We start from the raw sequence: 14,883 nt of genomic DNA on the forward strand, positions 1-14,883 counted from the left end.
CCTCTAATAAGACAAAACGTAGCTCATTTGGGAGCGACACATTGGCTCTGCTGTGCTGTGCAGCCTCCCACTCGCCCGTTTCTTCCAGAGGGACACTACTAGATTAGCTCCACTCTCCCTCTGGCCTGAGCCGACACCTCCAGCTGAACCACTCATATGAACACTTACATTAAAGCACTCATGAATACAAAGGGAATCAATTGAACGACACGTTGCATTATTTTCCCGTTGAGTTGGAGGCTTATTACCAATAAGTGGTGTTTTGTCATCTGGCGACGCTACCTCCGCAAAATGCAGTTTAAGTAGAAGGCCCTCCTGTCTCCTCCCGACTGTATTCCGTGTTGCCGATCACAAGGTGTCAGTAGTGCTCCACCGAGCAATCGGCCCCTGCACCATACGGGAGGGGGGGAGGTGGCCTCTGGATCTGGGGCAGCCTGCTGCTGAAGCGCTCCAGCTGATGGGAGGGATGAAGGCTCAGTTTAATCACAGCTCGCCGGCCACGTCTGCCACCGCAACACAGAGAGGGAGGGAGGGGAAGATTCCCGTCACCGAGTCAAAGGCAGCAGCATCAGCCGGCAAAGCCACGGGCCGGCTGCTCCCTCTGGTCCCTGAACCGCCTTCAATTCATTTTATTTTGTGTAACCCAAAAGCACCAAATACGAATCAGCCTCAAACTCCTAGCGGTGTTTCCTTGTCCGAAGGTTCTCGCCACCTTCAGCCATTGTTGATGAGCAACCCCAACTGGAGCGCTGGTGAAAGCGCCCCACTGTGCTTCAGCGTGTGCAATGTGCGTGGGCTTGTACCGTTGATGGTGATTGTGCATGAGAAGGCCGAACGCACGCATCTATAGGTCAACATCAATGTGACGGGGCAGCCAGAGGGGTGACGGGGGGGGGGGAGGCGGTGAGCCCGCTGTCCCCCCCTTTAGGTGTGTCGGCGCCATCCGCCGCTAGATGGAGAGCAGGGCGTTTCACCCGGTCCTCTCGATGCTGCCGCTCCTCGTTCCTCGCAGCGAGTTCGGGCTCAACCGGGAGGTTCGCTCGGACGTAAGTAAAAGGCCACGAGCGCCAACGGCGAGCGGAGCTCCAAACTCACCCTTCCAAACGCTTCCTTCCTTCTAAAAAATGTATTTTGATCAATTGATTTTCATTTCTTTACTCTAACTTTGATGCCTTAAGTTGCTGCGTCCTTGAAGAGGAGATGAATTGCCTCCAGACTGAAAACAAACGTGTTAAATTACGGCTAAATTCAGTACAAACCCCATCAGTTTACCTCTATGATGACCAGCATAATGGACTTTATTTTTTGAAGCATCCTTAGTTCATTTCATAAGCATGTTAACCCTCACCAGAAGTCTCTTTATTTCAATTCATCGATTTGTCAAGTAAATTGTGTTTGTGTTCACTTGACAATATTTGTCAAGTAAACACAATGGTTATTGCACACGGTGACCATTTCCCTGAGCTCAAGCTTTCTAGACGAAACACAAGGGAACAGGAAAACTGACTCGCTGTGCTGCTTCCTCCATCTGATGACTTGTCAAAATGACATTTGTAGCTACTGGAACCTCCTTAACTACGACCGGAGTACGTGGTTGAATCTTCGTTGGTGAAAGTCAGAGGTTGGAAGGAGCTACACGGTGTGCAGATACTTGGTCACCAGCTCCGCCAGCTACTGAACGGATACATGTGATGCTTCAGCTCATTAATGAGTAACAGTGAATGAAGACCTGCCTACATGAATAGTGATTCCTCATTTCATTGCATTTCAATGTTTTTCTCCTCACTTTTTCGGCTGTGCTCTGAAGCGTTACCTTCTTTATCAGGTCCATATCTTGGATATATCCTTCAAACACATTTTGTCTGCCTGTCTCAGAAATGTGTGATCAACAATGTGTTGAGAATAACGACGCAAAAGTCGATGGGCTTCCTTCGTATAGAAACTTTGTTTTTAGGTAGTACACATAAACCTGCTGTAGATACGGGGCGGCTCAGTGCCTCTCAGAAGAATGGAAAACCCATATGTTCTATTCCCCGTGTGAGGTCGTGGACGTTGGTACCGTTTTAAAAGAGCCACTAGTTGCTGTCCGGTGTCCCTCCGTACTTCCTGTCGGGCGTAGGACAGACGTCCTCCTGCTCAGTCCCCAGCACCTCCATCAGTAGCGACAGGTGGGGTTGGTTGGTGTCAGATGCGGCGCTTTCTGCTTGACTTACAGCGGACAACGTTGGATGCAGAGATGCACAAGGACGAGCGGCCCAGGCTGTTTGAGGGCTGCTGATCGGACAACAAAGGTTACATTGTTACTTCCATCATTTATTTAAAAAATGCACAGTGAGCCGTAGAGCACGAGAAGAGTTTGTTTGTCTGTAGAGATTCAGTTTGAATTAAGGTACTTTAAGGTTTAAAAGTGAATGTCTATCTTAGCCGGGACTAATTAAACAGAATCTGTGTATATGACAAAATATGAAGATAGGCAAGAGTTTCTTTATGGGTAAAAATTGGGGATTCATCAATACTGATAAATCAGCGCTTTAATATAGAGATGAAAATGACTGCCTATGTTTTGAATAAGAGCGCCCTTAACGCCGACCACTAATAGATCATTGAGGTGTGTGTGTGTGTGTGTGTGTGTGTGTGTGTGTGTGTGTGTGTGTGTGTGAGCGGTTCATTCATCTGACCAGATGAGGTGGCAGGATCACCTTCCATCTCCACACCCAGTGTCCTCAGACGCCGCGCAGTAAATCCTCGTTGTGTCAGGTCACATATGCAAAGTAGCCCTGGAACTTCTGACGCATGGCAGAGGCGCAGTGTGTGTGTGTGTGTGTGTGTGTGTGTGTGTGTGCGTGCGGTTCTCTCTTTGTATTTGTGTGTCTGGATGAAGTCTCCCACTGGAGCTGAGGAAGGGCTTTGCTTGGAGGCGGTATTGAGTTCAGCATCATGTCCTCAAACTGGTGAATCCTCACCTCCCCGGCCTTCCTGCAGGCCCGGCCTGCGCGCAGTGCGAGCTCAATATGGAAATGTAGTCAAATGGCCAACTGGCATCAGAAACAGCGTGGCTCCGGCTGCAGAGGGTGGATGGCAAGGGGCCGTTCTGCGGCAACCGAATTTGAGATTTTGGTTTCCTTTTCCTTCAGGATAGAGGCTGTTTGGTTACAGTACTGCAGCAGGTGCATATGCAGGTGTGATATGAACATATACCTGAACGTGTGTGTGTGTGTGTGTGTGTGCTGGAGAGAGAAACAGAGAGCTCAGCCAGCCTTTTGGCTGCAGTCCTAATTGCCTGTGCGTTGTGGACAGGATGCTGACGGAGCACATCGCGCAGACACGTACTCTGCTTCATCTTCTGGGCTTGTGAAAGCGTCTCCTCGGAGGAATTCCCCGCTCTACCCATTCTCAGGCAGACAAAGTGCCTTAAGTGGCGCCCTTTGACAAGTTACCAAGCTGGTTGTTTTTCTGCTGTTTGAACACAGAAATGGAGGGAATAGAGAGGCAGAAGATAGGCCAGATTTAATGACTCTGTCTGCCTCTTATGTGGGGTAATAATGTAGAATATACAACCAGAAGTCCTGCTACAAAGCAAAGGCTTGTGCACAAATAATTTGCACTTCAAACACAGAGAGGTGAACGTCGTGGGTTCAGATAGTGAAAGAAACAGCACCACTCGTCACATGCAATGATATTAATTAATGCACATTTTTCTTCACAAACACACGACGGCGAGTCTTCCCATCGTGCGCACTTTGTGTGGAGTGATGTCACACCCGGAAACATCATGTCCGTCCGTCAGTCTAAACTCAAGGATCAAATGGATGTCGTGCTTTTTCCGTCAAGGCTTCGTGCCTAAGAGGTGAGCAGCATCCTCCTTTGTCTTACTCCAGTTAGGTGGGATTTATTTATGGAAGCTGTTAGCATGGCTGTTAGCATGGCTCTGTCCGCAGATAGAAGGGGTCTGCGCTGCTGCTGCTGAAGCACTTTCTGCAGAGCTGGAAGCAGAAAAAGCTATTTTTTATTACGACTTGTTTTCTCTCATTATTTTTAGGAAGGTTGGAATCCTTGTAGTTACGTGATGAATTAGCATTATCAATGGTATAATAGATGGAACTGCCAGTGGCGGTGGTTTGACCCCTAAGCCGTTTTGCAATCAGTTACTTTTTATCGATGGGTACGTTTCATAGTTCTACCATGGAAGTGACCCCAGATCACACATTTGAAGCACAGAACTAGTTTTGAATGATTGATCCTGAGCCATCTTTAATTGTAACCGGAGCCACTCGTGGTTTTTTTAAGCATGAGGGTCTCATAGGCTTGCGTGAAATTTCCATTCATTTTAGATTAATTTCCCAAATGTACAACTGTAGTTGTACACTTGCATGTGCATATACAGGTGTAATATGAACATCTTCCATCTCCACACCCTCTGTCCTCAGACACTGTGCAGTCTTTGTTTTCCCATTTTTATTCTACTACTGTGAACCTTTCTGTGTCAAGGTGCATTGAGCTCACACACATGCGCTGCTACAGAGAAGCTGTGCACGTACTCAGGGCAGCATTGCATGACAAAAGGCCTCAGTAAAACAAACATCCGATTCCAAAAGCTTTGAACTCTTAAAGTGTGTTGGTTTAGTTTGACATGCTGTCGAAGGTTTTAAACATTTTAAAATATTCATGTCGTATTAAAGCTGTAAACTGTAAGCTGGACAAAGAGCACTTGTGTGATTTATGGTTTTGTGGGAATAACAATCAGTAGTTTGACAAATGCCAGTCAAATAGCACCGTTTGCGGTGTAAAACTCATTGAAAGGAGCTGTGAATGCACTTCTGTTGTTCTGCGTGTTTGTGGGCCTTTCTCAGGAGAAAAGCTTTGGTTTACCACAAATGAATGAACGTACGGCAGCAGCGCAGAGCAAGAAGGATGACTCAAACAGCTGTGGCCTAAACACCTGCTCCGATAATGAAATGGATGGTCTACATATTATCATGTATATGGAACAATGCTTCTGACTTCATCCATCCGTGTATCTTATCGGTGGCAGACGCACGCGTAAAGAATTAAAAGCTCGCGGGATTTCCCCCAACATCCCCGAACCAAATGCCAGGTGACCCGTAGTCACCTGATCAGCGCTGCCGGGGGGGCACAGAGCGCTGCATTCATACGAGGGGGCTTAACACTGACTGTGTCCACAGGCCTCGTCACAACCTCTCAAAGCTGACATCGGATTGGTTGTCGTCTCGGTTTATTATCAAGAGTCCCGGCTTCTCTACTGTCCAGCGACTGTAGCTGTAGCTCCCCACCCTGTGAGGTTAACATTGATCATGTGCTGCGGAGCCATCCGATCACACCACGAGAAGCACGGACTCACGGACGGGCAGCTGAGACGATGCCGCTCCAACCCAATTCTTTGGGCGGTGCAGAGCTCACGGCGCACTACAGCTCCAACACGTGGACAACAAGGTGGAAGAGAAGCAGGCGTTGAATATCAACTTCAAGATCAGTTATTATGCAGGACAGCTGCTGCTGAACTGTGGGCACAAATCGCCCCGATTAGAGGACGTGTGGGCAGGCGAGACGTCAGGGGAAGACGCTGCTGAAGGCCTCGTGCGTCTCCTCAGGGTGCAGGCTTAGTTTGCGAGTCAGTGTTGATTGCGCCTTCACCTTCTCTGGCGTCTGGGAGAGCCGGGGAAGCTCCTGCCAATCAGTGTTAACGCCAACAGGTGAGTGTACCTGCCCCTGCATAGATCCATCAATCAATCAATCAATCCAACTGTTATTTCAGACTCACGGTTCACATAGTAAAACTTTAAATAGAATAAAACGTGTACAAAATCACAAGTACACGGACCTACGAGTCCTTCTGAATAGAGAGCCGTGCCAATGTCTCCACTCCAAACTTTCTGTTTAATAAACCAAAGATGATTTCATTTTTCAGAGATTTTAACCCAGCAGATACATTCATAGATATGAGTTCTGTTAACTCCTGCAGTGCAGAGTGGTGTGCAATACGGTCTAAACCGAGACATCTTCACTGCACTGAACATGGGCGAGAGAATGTTTGCTTCACATCCTACGACTCTGCCCATAGATATCTTCATCATCATCAAATGTCCGCGATATTTTACCCTATCACAGACACCGCAGGGTTGTCAGAGTGTTGTCCCCTTTGGTTTGTATAGAAAGGAGTTGCTGGAGTCCAGCACCACATGGACCACGAATCACAAGATCGTCTGCATACACGATATGATTCACTAAGGTTTTACCAATCATGCACCCGGCTTTCAACTCAGTTTGTGAGAAACCGAGAAACGTTGTGTTGCTGATTTAATTCTCATTTAAAAAAGCACCAACACACCGTGTGAATATGTTGAACCCCGAGCTCTCTATTCATGAATAAGTAAAAAGAATTTCCTGTCCAGCAGCAGCTCCATTTACCCAGCTCGCCGCTTCTAGCCGGGCTTTTCTTTCTTTTTTGTCCCTCACATGGTCCTCTTGAACACACATCCCCCCCTTTGGCTAAACAGACCTACTTTCACCTCGGGATGCAACAGCCCCGGCATGCCTGCATCTTTTATTCTTATGTAACCCTCAGAAGGAGGGCGAGCGGAGGAGCAGGCTCGTTCTGTCTTTATGTGCCGGCTTCACTGAGCCTCAGTGATGCCCAGGGGTGCATGTTGAACCCTGCCGACTGCAGGCTGAAACATATACAAAGACGCAGCAACGCAAAGGCCCCCCCCCCCACCTGACCCCTCCATCCACATAATGTTTAAAGCGGAAATGAATAGCTTGTTGTGTCTGCGTTGTCTTTACATGAAAACATTCTGTCCACTTTATCTTTTAGCGAGCTAATGGGCTGCGGAATGAAAAAATGGCTTTTATTATGAAATGGATGCATCTTTTATTGGGTTAGAGAGGGAGGGAAAGAAAGAGAGGGACGACATGAGCAGGAGGAAAAAGAGAATCCATTAATGCAGCTCCCCGTCATCCAGCCATTAAGTCAAAATGATTCCAATAGGCTTTTTATAGGGCGAATTTGCTCTGCTGAGGCGATTATAATTGTACACGTTGGATGTAGTTGTGCCTTATTCTGGCATAATAATAACATGAGCAATGCACTTGTAAAAAACGGATATAGACCTTAGTTGTAGTGACCTCATTGACTTTGTAACTAACTCAGTTTGTGTGTATTGATGAATGTTTTGCCTTTATTACAGGGCTTTTGGTTGATTTCTTGATTTCGTTGTGCATTTCCTGTTTAGAGTTCGATGCTTTTATTTTGAACGCAGGGCTTGAGTTAAAAAACGGAAGTCGGGTGGTGCGGAAAAGACCGCGAAAGGAAAAAGAGCAAAAAATACGGCGGTCAAGGAAGAAACGCTCCACTCCCCCTCCGAAAGGCAAAATCTCTAACGGTTGTTTGTGTGATTTAAAGGAATAAATCGTACAACCAAGCAGTGAAGCGTCAGACCATCTGTTGGGAGGGATATGCTACAGTAAGACCTTCACCTGTAAAGAAAAACAACTAGCTGAGCTTCAACTCAAAACGAAGGATGCTAACGCAGCATTTCCAGGCCGATCAGAACCTCATGGTGTGCAAACAGAGAGAACACTGAGTTGAGACGCAAGGTCGATGTGTGATGCTGTGACTAAAGACCTCATGAGGATCGTCAATGAGGAACGTCAAGGATGAGATGGCAATTATGATGCAGTACGTGAAAGACACCATCTCCATCAGTTGTATGCCCACGAATACGCTCACGTCAGGTGCCAGTCAACGCTCCGAGTCAATGATCATAAATGCAAATCGGACGGATGCAGCCGCAGAGCTCGCTGCTAAGGAGGCTTTGCAAGAAGTCTGAATTAGAGTGTTTACAATTCGAAAGAGACACAGGTCGCTCGTGCTAGACCGCAGGTATACAACAGAGAAATCAGACAAGAAACCGACAGACAGTCCATTCAGTAGAACAACGGACCCCCATCATTCCTTTGCAACCGTCTACATACCATCAAAACCCTCACTTTGTTACACCAGCACCCACAAATTTGTTGCTCCACAATTCACGTCCCCAACTCCGGTACCGGCTCCACGACTCCTGACCCCGACGCCGCCAGTCCCGACTCCGAGACTCCTGACCCCGACGCCGCCAGTCCCGACTCCGAGACTCCTGACCCCGACGCCGCCAGTCCCGACTCGTAGACTCCTGACCCTGACGCCGCCAGTCCCAGCTCCACGACTCCTGACCCCGACGCCTCCAGACCCCGCTCCCTGGCTAAGGCCCCCTCCCATCCCGTGTCCTCTCCCACCCTCCCTTTGGTGATCTGAGGGCTGTCTGGGATCCGGCCCTTGAGGGGGGGGGGTTCTGGCAGGGGACCGGCGCCCCTGTGCCCAGCTCCCTGTGTCCTGCAGCTGGTTCGTCCGATCCCGGCTTCCTGTGTCCGACAGCCGGCGTCCCCGAGCCAGACTCCCTCCTGATCGCCCTCCGTCCTGTTTTATTTAGTAGTTTTCAGCCTCTTGTGTCACTGGGTAACTTCACTTCCTTCCTTGTCCTGTCATCCCCTGTGATTGTCTGCCGTGTCATGATTGTTTCCACCTGTGTCCAATCACCTTCCCAGTCTATTTAAGCCGTGTGTGTCTATTGTCACTTGTCGCGTCATTGTTGAATGTTCTGGAAGTTCAAGTGTTCCTGGTTCCCGTCTGCGTTTTTCCCCCCTGGTCTTTTTTGATTTTGAAGTCTTGACTATTAAAGTCTTTTTGTTTTCGAAAAACTCTGCGTCTGGGGCCCCTCGTGACAAATTCTGGACAGACTCATAATTAGTCCTGGGCTACATCAATAACGATGCAAGACGCTTTCACACCGTTGTTGCCAACTGAGTCCAGAAAATCAGACATAAAACAAGCCCCAAGTAATGGTTTTACGTCCCCACGAATGAAAATCCAGCAGATGAACTGGCAACGTGTTGCTTGCTTCCAACTGGTTCACTGGCCCCACATTCTTTTGGGAAAATGAAATACCTACACCCAAAGAAGTAGTACTGGATTTACCCATAAGAGATCCAGAAGTCAAAAAGGCACAGTCTCACAGACGCACAAAACCATAGATCGTTGAGTCTTGTTGAGCGCCTGTCCAAGTTCTCTTCATTGTCCCAAGCCACCAACTGCACCACCTCAACGTATTTCTGGACACAGACGGTATCCTCAAGGTGGGAGGACGACTTCGCCACTCATCCCTTGCCGACTCAGCCAAGAATCCAATTGTCATCCCAAAGGAGCATCATGTGACAAAGCTAATAATAGCTCACAACCATGATAGGACAAAGCGTCAAGGAAAGGGCTTCACAATTAACGAAATCAGATCTAATGGCTATTAGCCATAAATGGCTAGCTGAGCTGTTGCAACATATATTCGCCAATGTATGACTTGACGGAGACTGAGGAGAGCTCTTGAAGGCCAAAAAATGAGCGACCTTCCAGTAGAGCGTGTTAAGCCCTTCCCATCCTTCACATATTGTGGTATGGACGGCTTTGGTCCTTTTGTCACTACCGAGGGAAGGAAACCACATAAACGGTACGGGTTACTCTTCACCTGGTTCTGTTCACGAGCCAAGATTTGTCCACCGATGCTTTTATCAACGGCCTGCGATTTTTCATTGCTGGCGGCATACGGGAGCACCAAATAAAGACAGTCAGGAGAGTACTGAACGCCACGATAACACTTCCGCATGGCAGACTCGACGATGCTTCACTGCGAACTCTACTCCATGAAGCTATGGCCATAGTTACCAGTCGACCCCTCACTGTGGATAATTTAAACAGTCCAGACAGCCTGGAACAACTCACCCCCAATCATCTGATCACCATGAAATCTGGAACATCTCTTCCGCCACCTGGAATGTTCCCCAGAGAGGACTTGTACGGAGTAAAAATATGGCGTCGCGTGCAGTATCTGCAGAGCATTCTGGAGTCGGTGTAAACGGGAATATCGTCACAACATCATCGCAAGACACCGCTGGAATACACCAATGAGAATCCGTGTGTCGGTGACATAGTGATGGAGGTTGATGAACTGTTGCCCAGAGGTGAATGGAGACTCACAAGGATCTTAGAGACTAAGAGAGAGTCAGTGGCAAAGACGGACCTGTAAGGAGAGTGAAAATCTCAGTAGGAGATAAGAGACTGAAACAAGCAGTATTATTAGAAAGACTTCTAGGATCAACCCAGACAAAACCAGTCAGCTCGCTAAACTTCAAGCTTCTCTGAAGGACATGGACATGGAAGGCAAAACTAATTTACTACGCCCAGAGCGCCTTCAAAGACCTGAAACACTTATTATTGGTTCCATTACTCTTACTATCAACATGAATCACTAAGTTGGCTTGGCATATTTTTTTCCTTACGGGTTTTCATAGATTGTGGTATCTGGACCCTGGTCTTTCCTTCTGCCATGGCCACACTGACACCTGTTATCAATATTATTATTCTAATTAGTCACATTTAAACTACTATTTCTGATACCAGTACTGCTTTTATTGACATTATTAATACGCTGTTGTTATTAATAGTAGTGGTATTTTTTCATTACTAATCTTACTACTGTCACTGTATGAAGAATGTATGCATTGCCTGTATGGTAACACATGACATTCTATTTGTACGGATTCTAAACTACCCTGAAGCTAATATCGGCTCATTTTGGCTTATACCAAATACATTTAATTCAATTAAAGGACCACATTTCCCTCTATTCCTGAATCTACTGCTATCATTTACAGCTGCTCACTGTGCTGTGGGGCCTCATTATCTCTGTTCTGCGTCACTGACCCTGGACCTGCTCTGCGCACGGTGCTGCCCTGTGAGTCTTGGCCTTTGTCCACCTGTTTCCTATGTTTCCCCTGTCCTGAGGCTCAGCGTGAGCTTCTAAATGTTGGCCTGGAGCAGCACGGGCCGTGAGTTGAGCCCTGACCTCATCTTGGGAGTTCACCTGCCCTCACCTGGCTGCAGCCATCTATTATTCATCAGCCATCTCCGGTGACCTCCCATCAAACATTCTGTTATCGTTTAGTATCCAATGTCTGCCTCTCTGCCTCCTCAAATATTGCTTTCGTGACGGCCTTCCGCTGCCCTCACCGCACCAATTGATCCCTGGCGGTTTGTCATTTGCCAGCCGGCGCCGGCACCGCTGAGCCGTTGTCATTGGCCCTCGTCGGAGAGGCTTCTTACAGGTGCTGCAGCCGAAACTAGATGCCTCTGCCGTCAGTAGCAAGTTAAAGGCTGCTGTCGTCTCAGGTTTTCATCTTATGCCTCCCCCGGGGGTCTCAACGGTAACCGTTGATGAAGTGCCCTTCTATCATTTACTCCCCGCCCCTCCTCCACCTAATATGTGCACACACATTGCACATCATTATTCACCCTGGAGAATGTAGAATAAAAGGTTATTTTTAGTTAGTTAGTAGAGTGTTTAGCCTTTGACCCTCCATTAGCACATAACTGGCTTCACTGGCACAGACCTTTGTCCACTAAGATTGGGCTCTCACCTCTAGGCTCCACTTCTGTGCAGTTTGCTGAGCGGGGACAAGACCAGAATTTTGTCTCTCTAAACCACTGAAGAGTTTACATTCCTGTCCAAAATGTCATCATATCATCAATCCATGCTTTCCTACGTTCGCATTACATTTACAGTTACAATATGGAGTCTGGCCTTGAATTCTATGCATGGCGTGTTTTTATTTATCTTCCCAATATAGCCAATGGAAATGAAATCTATCAAAAAGAAAACATTGGGCCATATTTCAGACCTTTTCCTGTTCTGTCTTTGACGTATTAATGTGTTTTTGAGGACACTTTCAATGCTCCACACTGTTTCTGCAATATTACGTTTGTGAGAATGGACAAATTCCTTAGGATTTTGCATTGACCACTAGCTGCATTCAAGGATGAACTTGTGATTATTCGATGTTCACTGTGACATCACAAAATGTACCTCACATGTCAACAATATATCATTAACCAATTACCAAACGTGTGTAAAGGGGGGATTTTGTTTTCCAGCCTGAATCACACCGAGAGCTGCGTGTGGTCACATGATTTCACATTTCAATGATCCACCAAACGGATCCGCCCGTCAAGCACATTGTCATTGTTATTGCTCAAGCATGAGGATGTGCTTATTAGTCAACATAGATGTCGACTGGGATAAAACAATGAAGTAAAGAACTTTTGAGACAGTAATTCTAGCTTTTTTACTTGACCCTTATACATAAGGAGCTCGACCTAGAACCAGCTATTTACACTTTGTGACTCTTCAGTCTCTCTGTCACTCCAGGAATCAATAAACCCCAAACCACATGCTATTGCCTCCCCCACAATCTTGATGATGGGTGTCGAGGCTTGTGTTTGTCTCAACGGACTGAGCCTTTACCACCTGATTTACTCTCTGCTGCAGTGTTTCTGAAAAGCTGCTAATTAATCGCCAGGCGGCTGTTTGCGTTTAACAAAAGAACCCTCCTCATTAGTTGGTAATCAGGGAGGGAGGAGCCAGCAGGAGGCGCTGTACAACGCCGCGTATTCATTGAACTGAAGCACGTTACTGCAGCACCAGTCCACCGCTTGGACACACTTTCTCACTCAATTGAACCAGAAAGTGTGTCCAAACTTCATGGATGTTTTACAGTTGAGCGCTACAACTTTTTGATCAAGTTAAATAAATAGATTGAAGATGTTGTTTTCTCTTTGACCATGAAAGAAAATAAAAATGGGATCAAAATGGGACGGTTTTGATCACCAATGACAACAAAAAGAGTAAAGGATCTAACAGACTGGAAGACCCGAGGTGAGTAAAGACGTTTCATTTTTCCTCTTGAAAGTAAAAAGAACAAAGCTTTGTTTCAAACAGCCATTATTTGTTCATAAAATGAATACATTTAAAAAAAAAGGTATTTCCCTTTTGCATAAAAAGTCATTTTACCAATTCAAAAACGAGCTCCAGTATAAAATGTCCCGTTTCTTTTGAGGCTCTCTGAGTAGCACATGTGTTGCCCCCCCTGTGTTCTTCACTAACGCATGTCAAGAGGTCAAAGGTGCTGCTCCGGGTCGGCACCACCAGAGGAACCGGTTGTATAACGGGAACCACGTCTGCCACGCGTGATTCTTTTCATCCCCTTGACTCTTACATACATTTACATGAATCTTTTTCCACTTTTTGTCCACAGTGACTCACCCTTTCTAGAGATTCTTAAGCATCGAGCCCTCGATGAAGGCTCATCAGAGGGCGATGATGGCGTAGCTATTTATATCCGGCTGATTCTCTGTTCAGCCTCACTCATTCCTGCAGCAGGGGAGGATTTGTGAGCGGAGACGGAGCGATGGAGCATCTTCCTCTGGCTGGGGAAACCATCCCCTGTGTTTCCAGTGGACGGGAGGCGGCAGCTGGCCAATGAGAGCGGAGCGCCCACCCGGTGACCAGGCCGCCGCGTGGGCGACACGGCGGAGAGGATGCTGCTGCTCTCTGGTTGCATCAAGTGTGTTTTAGGGAGAAATAGGCCTGAATAGAATGATGTGCTATTCAAAGAGGATAACTACATGTTCCCCGTCGTCCTTTGGTGATGTGACTTATTTAACATTTGATGGGTAGACCTTTTAAGTTAATTTTGACAAAAGAATTCAAGGTTTTATAAATGTTCTGTTCGATATCACAATCAGCCTTTGATCGTTCTTACAGTAACGTTTTCCTCTAATGGCTGAATCAGATGTAATTAAATCCATATTAAATGTCAATCTCTGGGCTGTTGAAAACTATTTTAATGTCCTCTGCGTTTTTGGCTGCTTAGAAGTAAACACGAGGTCAGTATTTGCTCTCCTTTTAACTTGTTTCCACCAACTCCTGTAAGTAATATCGGACCATGTTCACCAGTTAGATTCTATATTTCATTTCTACAAATGATGATTATTGTTGATTACTATACCATGACTTCTAATGACATACCAGACTTTTATGAACATACTGTTCAAGGACTGTTAAGCACACGTAATGATGCGGGCAGATGAAATCCAGCGCTGTGATTGGTTGGTTGAGTGAGTCACGGGGGTCCGTTGTTGAGCGATAATGTGCGGTACCTGTTCACGTTGACCCGAGCGTTCCGTATCACTGCGCACGCAAAGTAGCAGGTTACGTTTTGCGGGACACTCAACAAAACTATTTTGTGCTGAAAAGCAGCGATTTACTTAGTTTTTATAATTTAGCTGGTAACCGTATTATAAAAGTAATAAGGTACTTGAGGCTGTACTTCATCTCCAATAATGTAGCAGTTGGAGGGTTATTAGGCCTGATATTAGGCCGGCAACCCTCCAACTGTACCTTATTGCTTTAATATATTATGACTTTTTTTCCACGTATGAGACTTTTAATGACAAAGTCCCTTAAAACTCATAGAGTTTTAAGGGACTTTTATTGAATGTTCTACACTGTGACATATTTAAGATATACTCAACTATGTATCTGTGATATTTCACAATACTTTGTCTTTTAATTATATACTAGTCCACGGCTTTGTAATAACATTTTAATGACATAGTATACATTTTGTTACAATATTTTAATGTCAAAACCGTCAATGTCAATGATGAGAACCAATGCAGGTAAACACAGATGTCCTCCCTCTATGTGCTGCTAAGCGTTTCTAATATTTTTGGAGCCCTAAATAAATGACCTAAAATTTAATAATAATTATTTTGATCTCGCTGCTTGGATTGAAGCTCAAAAGCCGTACGGGGTCATCTGATGTTTTGGCCGTATCCTAACCTGCGAATACCCCCCCCCCCCCCATGGGGGTTGTATGCGGCACGCGCTCCTGCAGGGCCGTGCTGTTGTTCAGGTTTCGAGGCCGTTTCCCTTGCTGACA

This window comes from Gasterosteus aculeatus, chromosome 18 (assembly GCF_964276395.1).
Source record: "Gasterosteus aculeatus chromosome 18, fGasAcu3.hap1.1, whole genome shotgun sequence".
Taxonomy (NCBI): domain Eukaryota; kingdom Metazoa; phylum Chordata; class Actinopteri; order Perciformes; family Gasterosteidae; genus Gasterosteus; species Gasterosteus aculeatus.